The sequence below is a fragment of the Amphiprion ocellaris genome, chromosome 2, assembly GCF_022539595.1.
Source record: "Amphiprion ocellaris isolate individual 3 ecotype Okinawa chromosome 2, ASM2253959v1, whole genome shotgun sequence".
NCBI classification, from domain to species: Eukaryota; Metazoa; Chordata; class Actinopteri; family Pomacentridae; genus Amphiprion; species Amphiprion ocellaris.
This window is the reverse complement of record NC_072767.1, coordinates 31,684,285-31,696,332: the sequence shown is the minus strand read 5'-3', so window position 1 is coordinate 31,696,332 and position 12,048 is coordinate 31,684,285. Positions and strand designations below refer to the sequence as shown.

Below are 12,048 nucleotides of genomic sequence, written 5' to 3'. Positions count from 1 at the left end.
GTCCTATATACACAGATGTGAGCCTTAGTAAACTCTGCCCAGCCTTGCCACAGGTGGAGCTCAGTTGAGTTCTAGACACATCTCAAGAATGATTAAAGCAATCAGGATGCAGCTGACAACAGTCTGGCATCACAGAACAAAGTCTGATTATTTTTGTAAATGAGACATTTCAGGTTTTGATTTTTTAATAAATTTACAAACTTTTTAAAAACATGCTGCTACTTTGTCATAATCAGTTCTTCAATGTAAATTTGATTGGAAAAATGCAAATTTTATAAGTTTAAAACTAATTTAAAAATAATAATTAATGCAAAATTTAAAGGCACTTTTTGAAGTGCCTGCATATGAGGAAACATTTGACTGCAACAGAATAAAGCTTAAAGTAACAGCAACAGTATATGTCCATCAATTTAACAATAAATACTTTCAGCTAGTGATATCATTAGTGCCATTAGAGTGCCTTCTGTCTGCAGACTCTAATGAAATCATTGAGAAAAATGTGTAATGAATGGAAAGTGTTTGATTAACCCCAAAATATGTAAATATGCTTAAACTATATACATATATTTTTATACTTTATAGAAGTATTCATCATGTGTGCCAGCTCATGTGCAGAGTGAGTTTTGCTGAATCCGCACTGGTGTTAGAATAAAATGATTTATGCCAAAAGATGCTTAATATTTAAAAGTATTTTTGGAAAGCATGGAAGCATGAGATCAGCTGACCAAACATTCAATAATTCCTCATGGGACAACAACTGTTTTTAAATTGTTGGCATTAAATATTTCAGGTGCAATTAAACAATGTAGACCATTTCTACTATGTGTAACCATCATATCACATGTATTTACAAGCTTTTTTAAATTAAGTTTTCACTTGATCATATGCTATAAACAGTGATTATACACTACAGCAGACCCGATACTATATCTGCTGCATCACTGATGCTGAAGTACTGATGGCGTAGCTCCTGTATAACAGAAGGCCTTTTATCACCCCTGTTGAGAGACCTCTCAGCTAGAGTGAAATCAGTGTAAGTCATGGAAAACAATGAATTTCACAGTATGTTGGAGCACACTGCCATTCCTGTTTAATGTCTAGAGGCTTCTTGAGTGTTTCCACAGCAGAATTTAAAGTGGAGAGTTCAAATTTGGGCTTATTAAACATTTTACTCATATGACTGTGTGAAAACAAACCAGCTGAGCAGCTGGTGAAGCAGCCAAGACAGAGAGAGGAGGCGAATGGTGGCTGGATATAATGCTATGCCACAAACAAGTACAGTGTTCATTTTGGGCTTCTTCTACCTTAAGTTCCTGGTACCTGGACCAGAATGTAATAAAGCTTGTTCACCAGCTTTATTACATCCAGAGTAGAAGTCATGACATCACCTCTGGGCTACAGCCTCCGTGTGAGCAGCTCAGTGGAGTATCTAACTGAGCAATTCCTGCTCCTGGGGTATAAGTTAGGTTTACTTTGTGAGCACAGAAAAAAACTACAGGTCTCGTGGCAAATTAAAACAACTTACAATGGGGGCACTTAAGTCAATGCGTCTTTATCCCTATCCATAAATCTCAGCTGCTTCGCAAGTTATTTTTCACTTTCTAATTGAAATTGCCCGTCTAAAAACATCTATAGCTGTTCAGGGTTCGAGGGTTTCTAGGGTTTATGGGACATGGTGTTTATTAACGGAAAATTTGATATTGAATAACAATATTAGATTGTTCTTGACTTACTGACCTGAATAATTAGTGTAGTTAAAAGCACACCAACATAGTTTTACAGCAATCTGTGAAATAGTTAAGAATTTTAGGGTCTGAACCCCCACAAGCATGTTCTTAGTGAAGTATGAGTGTGAACTTTCCTACACTGACTACTGCAGCAAACAGCATTGTGCCTGTTTACTCATATTGGAACACATCAGGTCTGTAAATTATTTAGAGTTAATTGTGTCTACGATGTGGTTTGCACCGCTGGACTTGAACAGTTTATTCATTCTTTTTTTTTGTGAGATGTGAAGATGAATATTAATCTCTGTCTTTGTTTAAAACGATTTCCAGCACATAGCACTAAGTTAAACCAGAAACTGTTGCACTCTATTTCGGTTTGTGTAGAGATAAACAGAAGAGATACAACCTGTTAATTAGTGAGCTTTGGAGGAGTTGAACTGTGGACAGACCCAGGCTGACTGTTTCTGTACTTAACAGAGACACATAATACATAGAAAGGAGAATATGAAGCTCCCAAGACTACTCCTTTCAATTATTTTTGTGAAATCAATTTTTTGTGCTAATTTTAGTGACAACAAACTGCCACCCTCATTAATAGACTTAAAGACGTGAGTATACAGAAGACATGCTTCAGATTTTGGCTTTATATATTATATATTATGCATATAATACTTACACCCGGTTAGTTACACCCAATATTATTCATACCCATGCCACTGTTGGCTTTATGAGTTCTTATTTGACCAATAGGTTTCTTCTGGCTGAAAATTACACAAACACATGATAAAAGACCTAAGACATTGTGCTGTAAATGCCAATGTAGAATTTTTGCTATTTCTAAATAATGCAAAAAAAAAAAAAAAAAAAAAAAAAAAAAAATCACCTAAATTGTCGTATTTCTGGACATTGTTGCAGATTTTTCAGAAAATGCAACTTCTAACCAATTCAAAATTGTCCTTGTCAATTCCACTATGCTCAAGAGTGTTCTAATACACAATAGAACGGGAACAATTGATGTAGATCTTTAATAAGTGACTAGCTAATTGCAAGTTATTCCTGAATCCAAAGACCTAAGTGAGATTGCTAGTATTGTCTATCAGTGTGAGAAAATTGCACATTTTGGCTGCTCACAAAATGAGGAAAGGCTATAAGACATACTCAAGTATTCCCAAGTGTCAGTGGCCACAGTGCAATGCATCATCAAAAGGTTCCATGCTGTGAAGAATCTCAAAGGATGTGGTACAAAGCCAAAAGTGCCCCCAAAACGTCAAGAATGGATCACCACCAAACCATCCTAATGAATCACAGTCTTAAAGCCGACTCTTGATCTCAAGACAGACACTCCAGCAGTCACTGAACAAGGCTGGTTTCCATGGACACAGAAGAAAGAGGACTCAGAGTTGCACAAAAGCTCATCTAGCCTTTCTGAAAGCTCACCTGGACAGAAGAAGAAAGCTTTTTGTCATCAATTCTGAGTCTGATTAGATAAAAATGGAGTTGTTTGGGTATAGCTTTGGTTTGGTGAAAAAGACGAAGAATTCAACCCCAAGAATACCATCCCCACTGTCTGGTGAGAATGCGAAGATTTGGGAGTGTTTTTAGCCGATGGGCCAGACGACTTTGTAGTAAAGTGACTGACTTTTCTGAGGGAAGAGGACTACATTAAGATTCTGTCGGAAAACATCATGTAGTTTGCAGAAAAACTTGGCCTTGGGCAGCATTCGACCTTCCAACAAGACGGTGATCCGAAACATACAGTGGTCAAGAAATGGTTAACAGAAAACAATACCAGTGTTTTTGAGCGGCCCAGCCAAAGGTCAGACCTGAATCCTACTGACACTCTGAGGAGAAAACTGAAGGCCAGAGTCATGGCAAGGAAGCCTTCCAACCTCAAAAACCTGCAGATCATCGCAAAAGAGGAGCAGAACAAAATCCCAATGGAGATGTGCAAAAAGTTGGCTAGAAACTGTAAGAAATGTGTGCTTGTTGTGGTGGCAAATAAATTTGTTGCCACTGATTTCTGAGGAAGGGTATAAAAAAATTCTGGACATGACATTGTAAGTAAATATGTTAAAAAAAGAATGTAGTGATAATTAAAATGTCTTATTCACTTAATGAATTACTTGGGGCTTTAAATGGAGTTGTCTAAATCTTCCAACCTTTCATCACTCCACCTTGCAAAGTAAACAAGAAACAAAAATGCAGGTGACTGATTCTGTATGTATTAGTGATGAGAGCATTCAATATGTAATATGCAGGTCAGCCAGGTAACACAAACAGGGCAGTGAAAAGGTTGTTGTGCTGTCAGTTGTTGCCTGCAGGTGATACCAGGATTGGATTTTTCAGGTCTGCCATTTGTTTTGCAGTCGAAGCTGCAGGTGTATGAGAGGTTGAGAGGTGAAGCAAGCACTGAGGGAGGATTATTGTTGGGGGGGAAGATCAGCAGGATTCAGAACTCAGCACTCAAAGCTGTACAACAGAAAAAAACACACATAGAGAAACAGACATGCTAAAACGTGGCTGCGCACACATACCGACACACACGCTTCCATCAGTTGAAGCTGATGTGTCTGAAAACAATACTGTGAGCCTACAAGACAGCGCAGAGCAGCTGGCAGGGAGGAGTGATTTTGAAAGTGTTACAGAAACAAGTATCTGTCACCTCACATCATCGCTGTCAGACAACACGTCTGACCCAAAAAGCTTTATAGAATACGGGGGAAGGCAGGCCGGGGGTCGGCGGATGGATGGGAGGATGGTTGATGTGTAAGAACAGACAGAAGCACTAACCTTTCTTGTTTGCTGTGTCCACAGAAAACAGGAAGACAGTGAACCAGGGAGCAGAGAAAGAAAGGATTAATTTACAAGTTGTCAGCAGCACGAATACCACACAGTGTTGCAGTGAACGAGAAGTGCACCTGACAGAGCTCATTACAGCACCTTACTTACAACTAACTATGCTGCTCTTTATTTGATCACGCTTCTCTAACACACATCTTGCACTGTGGTGCACTTCTCATCATCAAATAACAGGAGACAGTGTTATTAATACACTTTTAAAGAGAAATGCAGTGACCTGGAATAAACTTGCAATTGTTACTCTCACCTGAGCCGAAAGCTGGTCTCACACTCGATCGTTACCAGGTAAATTACTTATATGGTCAGTAAGAAAAACTGAAAGTCAGCGGACACATCATCTGCTCACATCCATCAACCCTGCTGATATTAAAATGTGGCATGAACAGAGAGTGGAGGCTGCTATTAGGGCCACAACACGTCCAGGGGCAGAAGTAGGTTGTTGCTCTCTTTTGAGACCACCCCATGATTTCCTGCTTTGTGCACATGCCCCCGCCACATATTCTAAAAAGAACTTAAATATAAAGTGGAGCCCATTTCTGTCCACTGGCAACGTTCTAGTGAACCTACAGCTCACCCCTGTCCAGTCCATATTCAATTCATCCATCCATCTATTGTCTATACACTGCTTTATCCTCATTACGGTCGCGGGGGAGCTGGAGCCTATCCCAGCTGACTTAGGGCGAAAGCAGGGACAGATCTGGATCTGACCTGGACAGGTCACCAGTCTATCGCAGGGCTACGTATACAGACAAACAATCATACTCACATTCACACCTACAGACAATTTAAGATTACCAGTTAACCTCTACATATATTTGGATTGTGGGAGGAAGCCAGAGTACCTGGAGAATACCCACGCATGCACAGGGAGAACATGCAAATTCCATGCAGGAAGATCTTAGACCCGGGCCAGGACGTGAACCGGAGGTCTTCAACCACCGAGCCACTGGGCAGCCCCATATTCAATTCAATTTTATTTTATAGTGCTAATTCACAACATACAGTACGTCTTCCCAAGGCACTTCTCATAGTAAAGACAAAATCTTACATATTCATTTCTAGCTTTCCATCTGCGGTTCGTCCAGCTGTAAGGCAGTTTGTCAGATGTGCTGCCGGGCAACACCGAGGCACCCCAAGGATCTATATTTTCACCATTGCTAATTTTTCACTGCACTATGAAATCATGCATCTCTATGGAAACAGCACGACCACGGCTAGAAGTAGAGAGCGCTCAGAAATGTCTTCTGTGCAGTTTGACACGGTTATAATGCAGTAAATCGTAAAGAAAAATCAAAGTTAAATTGAATTGGCATGAAGAATTATTTATTTTTTTTATTTAGCTACTTTTTCAATTTATTCTGCCACTTTGCAGCACATTCATATGGTTGTTGCCAATTTATTTATTTTTTTATTCCCTTAAATTTGTTGTTAATTTAGTTGTTTTTGTTATTCTATTAGGTTGTCCTCTTTATATTCATTTAGAGTTTAATTATGCAGTTTTGTCTGTCTTTGAGCTGCTGCTAAAACCCAATTGGAGGTCCATTAAGTGTCATCGTATGTTTTAATCAACATAGCTGTCTACTTCTATGCCGTAATATTAGAGTCTAGAGAGTTGAGAGTTAAAGTTATGCAATCGCACTTCTATAAATCCTGAATGACTGCCAGATATGATATATAATCAGTTTCTGCATCACTGAAGCTGAAGAAGAATACTGACAGCTGAATTCTGTTTTGATACTGTGTTGCACAGATTAAAGTGCGACATATCTGAAAAAGGCATCTGCTTTACTAACTCACAAAAGCAGATATAGTTACTCTTCATGTACCCATTACCTTTAAAACACACAGCACCTTACACATAGCAGCTTGATTATACTTTCCCCAGAGACCCAGAAACCAGAGAGAGGAACGATTGTCTTGGTTAAACACAGAAAAGTCTATGCTGAGTTGAAAAACAAGATAGTTTCAGTGTCTTACACCAACAGTTAGTTTCAATACGCTCATGTTGAAGTCATTAAAACTTCTTAAAGCCACGAGAGAGGTCCAATGTCAGTAAACTACAGTCTTGACAAGGCAGTCAGGACATCTACATTTGGAATGCAAGTAATTTAAAGTTTTACAACTATTGTTTACTGACAGATTGTTACTTTTAGGGACGTTTTTTTAATTTCAGTTTAACAGGGACAAAGATAGGCAATATGGAAAGAACGAGCAAGGAAGTGACATGCAGAAAATAGCCTGAGAAACTGTGATTTGAGCTGGGTGCTCACTGCTCAGGGCATTCATGCCCATGTGGTATGCCACCTTTCCACTGAGCTATTGGGCTGCACCAGAGCATATGCTTTTAATTCACTATATCACAATTTTACAGCTTGGAAAATTCCCCAAAATTATGCCAAGGCTTTAGAAGTGTTTTGTAATGTTCAGAAAAAGGCCCAAATTCACGTGTTATTTTACACTGGCATCTTCAGTTTTATAGAAAATTATAAACTAAAGAAAAACCTTTAATGTACAGGTGTGTCCAAACATTTGACAACTATGCTATATTATGATGTATTAAAATGTTCCTCTTGCCCATACTGAGTGTGAAGGAATCTCGTCCTCGCCAAAACACCACTGTGACAGAACAAAATCCTCTGTCCTTATTCTGTGAAAATGCATTTTTAAATCCAGCTTAAGTGGGTCTTTAGTGGTCTGAGTTAGACAACTCAAATGGGATTGTGCAAAGTTATGGTCTTTTAAGAACTATCTTCTTTACCCGTGCTGCACCTCAAACAAAATCACACTCTGTATTTATCCTTATTACACATGGACATTGCACACAGCTAGTTCTAGAGCTAATTTATGAATTGTTAGCTGCATTGGCCTTTTGTGCCAAATAAACATAGACTCATTCGTCTAACTCGGACTGTCCACGACTCATATTGGTTTTAACTTAATATTTTTTCACAAAAAGAAACTGCAGATGTTTTCTTCCATTATTACCTGTGTTTACATTGACTCTAATATTCTAATAACAATCAGAATAATAGAACAATCAGAGCACTCATTTAACCACCTCAATTGGGCCAGACTGGCCAAATCTGATTGTTTCTTCCTAGTTGGAATATATTCTTTCTGTGTTTGCTCCATGTTTCTTTGCGAAAACAACTCTCTTCCACCAGTCTTTGAGTATTATGTGCCATTGTAATCAGAGAGAACAGCAGAAATGCAAAAATACTTCACAGGACACACTGTGGGTCCATCCTGGTCACTTCCTTCTATTGAATAAATTACATTTTCTAAATAAAGCTGAAAAAAATCTTCCTCTTCTTCTTAACACTGGATTGGAGAGCTGATTTCTGTGTCGGGAAATCAGTGCAGTAAAGTTTAAGAATGACCTGACAGCTCTACTTTGGAAAAAAAAAAAAGCAACACATATTTCTGAGTTTGTAAAAGTTTTTACAAAAATACTCCTTTATTGGAAGATTAATGATTGTCATCAACTAATGAAGCCTTTCAATAACTCTCCATTTAATAGCCACTCCAAAATGCTTTGCCACAAAGCTTCATATATTACGAGAGCTTAATACAGTGAATGAGTTGTTTTTCTTTCCATCTCATCAGCTCTTACTTATTGTGCCCTCTGGGTTTGTTTTTCCCTCAAAAAAGTTTGGTCTTGTGTCAGCGTTCACGCAGTATATGGAAACAGACTTTGGTATGAACTTTGATAAAAACATAACTGTATATTCCCTGTGATGGATTACCCAACTCACAGAAGTTTCAAGGTCTGAAAGCTTATTTCCATGGTGCACGATATGCATGGCTGCCTTGAAGACAGGAAAAACACTCTCAGAAATGTACAGTACTGTTGAATTATATGTTAAGAAGCCTGCTGGACAGTAGTGTAAGTGTCAGAAGAATAAAAAAATGCAAAACATTAGGACATTTTCAGCAATTACTACTATTGAATGATGGTTCACAACTACTAATATACATTACTGATCTCATAATATTTGTATCTAATACTTGTTAGAGACATTTGGAATATCTTGAATTTATAACTACATGTAACACATAAATGCATACGTTGGGATGGATGATAATTAATTTGAGATAACAAAAGCCAAAGTAAGAGGAGCTAACAAAAGCCATTCAAGGTAAACATGAGCTATTATAAGCTAACAATTACTATAACGAGCTTAAAGGAGCTAACAGGAGAAAATAGGTGCTCACAGGAGCCATTATGAGCAGACAAGAGCTATTTGGCACCTACAGATGCTAACTGGACTTTATTGGAGCTAGGGGCAACTTTGTATAACTAGCTAGCAGACACCATCAAGAGGTAAAAGAAATTATCTGGAACAAACAGAAGCTAATAAGTCAACAAGTGTTTACTGTAGCAACTAGAGAGCCATCAGGAGGTTAAGAGAGGCTTTCTAAAGCACATATGCACCAATTGGAGCTAACAGGAGCCAGTAGGAGCCACCAAGAGTTGACAAGAGATATCTGGAGCTAACTGTCTAACAAAACCTAATTGGAAATATCAGGGGCTACCACAGACATTAGTGGCGAATATAAGCTTTCTGGAGCTCAGAGGAGTTAACTGGTACTAATAGCAGCTCTCCATAGCTAACAAAGGCTAGCAGGAGCCATCGGGAAATAACAGAAGCTGTCTGTGGAAGTGGAACTAAGAGTATAATGCCAGTAGTAGCATGGGCACAGTCAAACTTCCTCTGAAATAATTACAACCTAACAATAATTACAATTATTCCAGAAAACATTCAGACCCACTGAGAGAGAACTGGAGCAAAGGAGGGCTGAGAAAAAGACAGAACAAGTGTTGCCTTTTGAGCAGAGCAGCAGCCATATGGAAGCCCTCTTCAGCTCAGCCAGTAGCTCCAGATGTTTGACCCAAGTGCAGGAAGCACAAGCCAACTGTTTGCCTTGAAGTGCAGGGCTGCGAGGCGACTCCCAGCGCCTCCCTCCCATATGCCACGGAGGACCTCTGCCTTCAGGCCGGCTACACCACGACAAATGTCTATCTCTAATTAAGGAAGACCTCCACTCTCACTATTTCTTGGTGCTTGTAAAATGTTCTTATCATCTGTTGTGCTCCAGGTCTCTCTCTGGACTGTGCTAAAATGGTCGTTCAGCTGGACGATATAAGGAGGAACACAATGAACATACACTGCCTTCAAGGTTCACTGAAACTCTTAGTGTAACAGATGACACAGAAGGGATTATTTGTATACTCTCTTTCAGATAGTAGGGGAGTACAAATATTTTACAGCTGATAGCTTTCTAGAATGTGGACCAGATATAAATATTTTGATATACAGGGGTTGATATTAATCTTTTATCGAATGTCGGAAGTATGGTTTCAGAGGTGGGGTGCACAGTTACTTCATTTGTATCTGTTTAAGCCTTAGAGCCCTACAGAAGCACTTTATGTCCAAATTGAGGTTTATATTCATCTTGATTGAACTGATCTCAAAGTGTTTAGTTTGATCATTTATTATCAAAATAAACTGCATGACTTGACATTTGCAATAATCCTAGTTGCTTTTCTGTGCAGAAAGGTGTAGATAAGAAAAAATATTTTGAAGTTCTATCAGATTTAATCAAAGTTATTGTATCATTGCATTGATATGTTTATATCTAGATGTGTTTATATTTATGTAGCATAACATGTTATTATGTATGCCTGGTTTGCCACATCTGTAGGCTACAGTATGCTGAAACTTCAACAAATAAAATTATGACATTTATTTATCTTGGGCAACAAACAAATATTTTTCCTAATTTATAAATCCTACTGTATTCCACTATCTCCCATCCACAGTTCTGAAAAGATTTGTCAACTGAGCATTTTAAAGTGTTATACATTGAAAAACACGACAATTTCACAATGAAAAATGTTTTTTTCCCCTTGATATAAAGGCTAATATTTAAAATATCAATGTGATCATGATGATGGGAGCAGTGGTAAGTAATAGTACAGACTGTTCTGTAATGACCAAGATAAGAGCTTAAAACCAAAAGTAGTGAAATGACCCTGAAAAAAGCCTGGAGCTCTAAGGATTAACCCTTTACATTTCCTGTTAAATTAACTTATATACCAAATCAAGGTAGAGTATACACAAAGTTAATTGAAAGTTGCTCTTAAATATTTGGAGAACATGCATAGATCTTGGTCTCATGAAATGTAGCACTCTAAGGTTTTTTTACCTAGCAGGCAAAAATCCCTGTAAGAGCTATTTAATAATACAATTTTCAATACTCTGATGTATGATTTTTTTTTTTATTTCTGTTTGAATTTTGTTTTATGCAATCAGATGCCTGCAAATGACTACAACTGAGACCTATAGGTTGGGCTGGAGATGTTTTTCTGAGGGTATGCTGAAACGTTTCTAGAAGAGACCATTTAGACCCTCACTTGTGCTTGTGAGAGTAAAAACAAGTGCTATGGTGATGAAGTGCCATGCCATTATAGCATTACAAGTGGTCTCACATCTTATGCCTTTTGTTTGCACTGCAAGTCTGACTTGCAGTGCAAACAATTATTTTCAGTGTCATTTAATCTGTCGATTATTTTCTTAACAAACTGATTAGTTGTTTGGGCTATAGAATGTTGGGAAATATGTTTTTTTCACAACCCAGTTTACTGCCGTATAGGAGGAAGGACACCAGAAAATCACATTTAAGAAGCTGGAATAAAAGAATTTAGACTTGAAAAAAAGTGTAAAATTCAAACTGATTAATGGATTGTCAAAATAGTTGGTATATAAATAATTCACTAACTGATTAATTGTTGCAGTGCTAACTGGCAGCAGATGGCATGTGTAAAGATGCCCTTACACCAAATGAATTTCATTGGCTATACAGCACACCAGCCATCAGCACTGCTGGTGGCAATAAAAGAGGCAGTCCCTTCCCTTTAACACCAACTCCCATTTATGATTGTAGGCTATGGACATGAGGACTGAACAAACTGTTTAAACTCTTTGTCAGACGTGCTGCACAATGCACAATTTGCGGCTATTAAAAAATTAGCTGGGCTCAGATCTATCAAACCATGTAGTATGCACTAATCAATAGGCATAAACAACCCCTGAACCTTTTAATATGCTTGTACTAAATAAAATTGAATTACAACATTGATATATGTCCTAAATTGTAACTTTTGCTAACTGTATTGTTTTAAACGGCTATTTCGGTTTAAGATCAATTATTTGTTCAGCCTTGGTGGACATGGCATGGAGGAGCTGACTGGGTTAAATGAGGAGACTACAGTGGCCATTCTGAAATACAGATATCAGCAATGTTTACAAATGAACCGGAGTTATGACGGAGATTGTATGGGCAATTTGAAATGATGCACCAGAGGCCCAAGGACATTTATGGATGTACTTATGTGTTTCGGACTAAATATGTAATGGATTGGATTGTCTGGACCTTTGTCGATATAACAAGACTGTTG

At 38.1% G+C, this 12,048-nt stretch overlaps 1 protein-coding gene across 28 annotated transcripts in view; it reads right to left on the bottom strand.

Moving 5' to 3' along the window:
* The window catches only part of ptprfa (protein tyrosine phosphatase receptor type Fa), a 397,399-nt gene that overhangs the window by 48,052 nt on the left and 337,299 nt on the right, over nt 1–12,048 (bottom strand). The window lies entirely within an intron of this gene.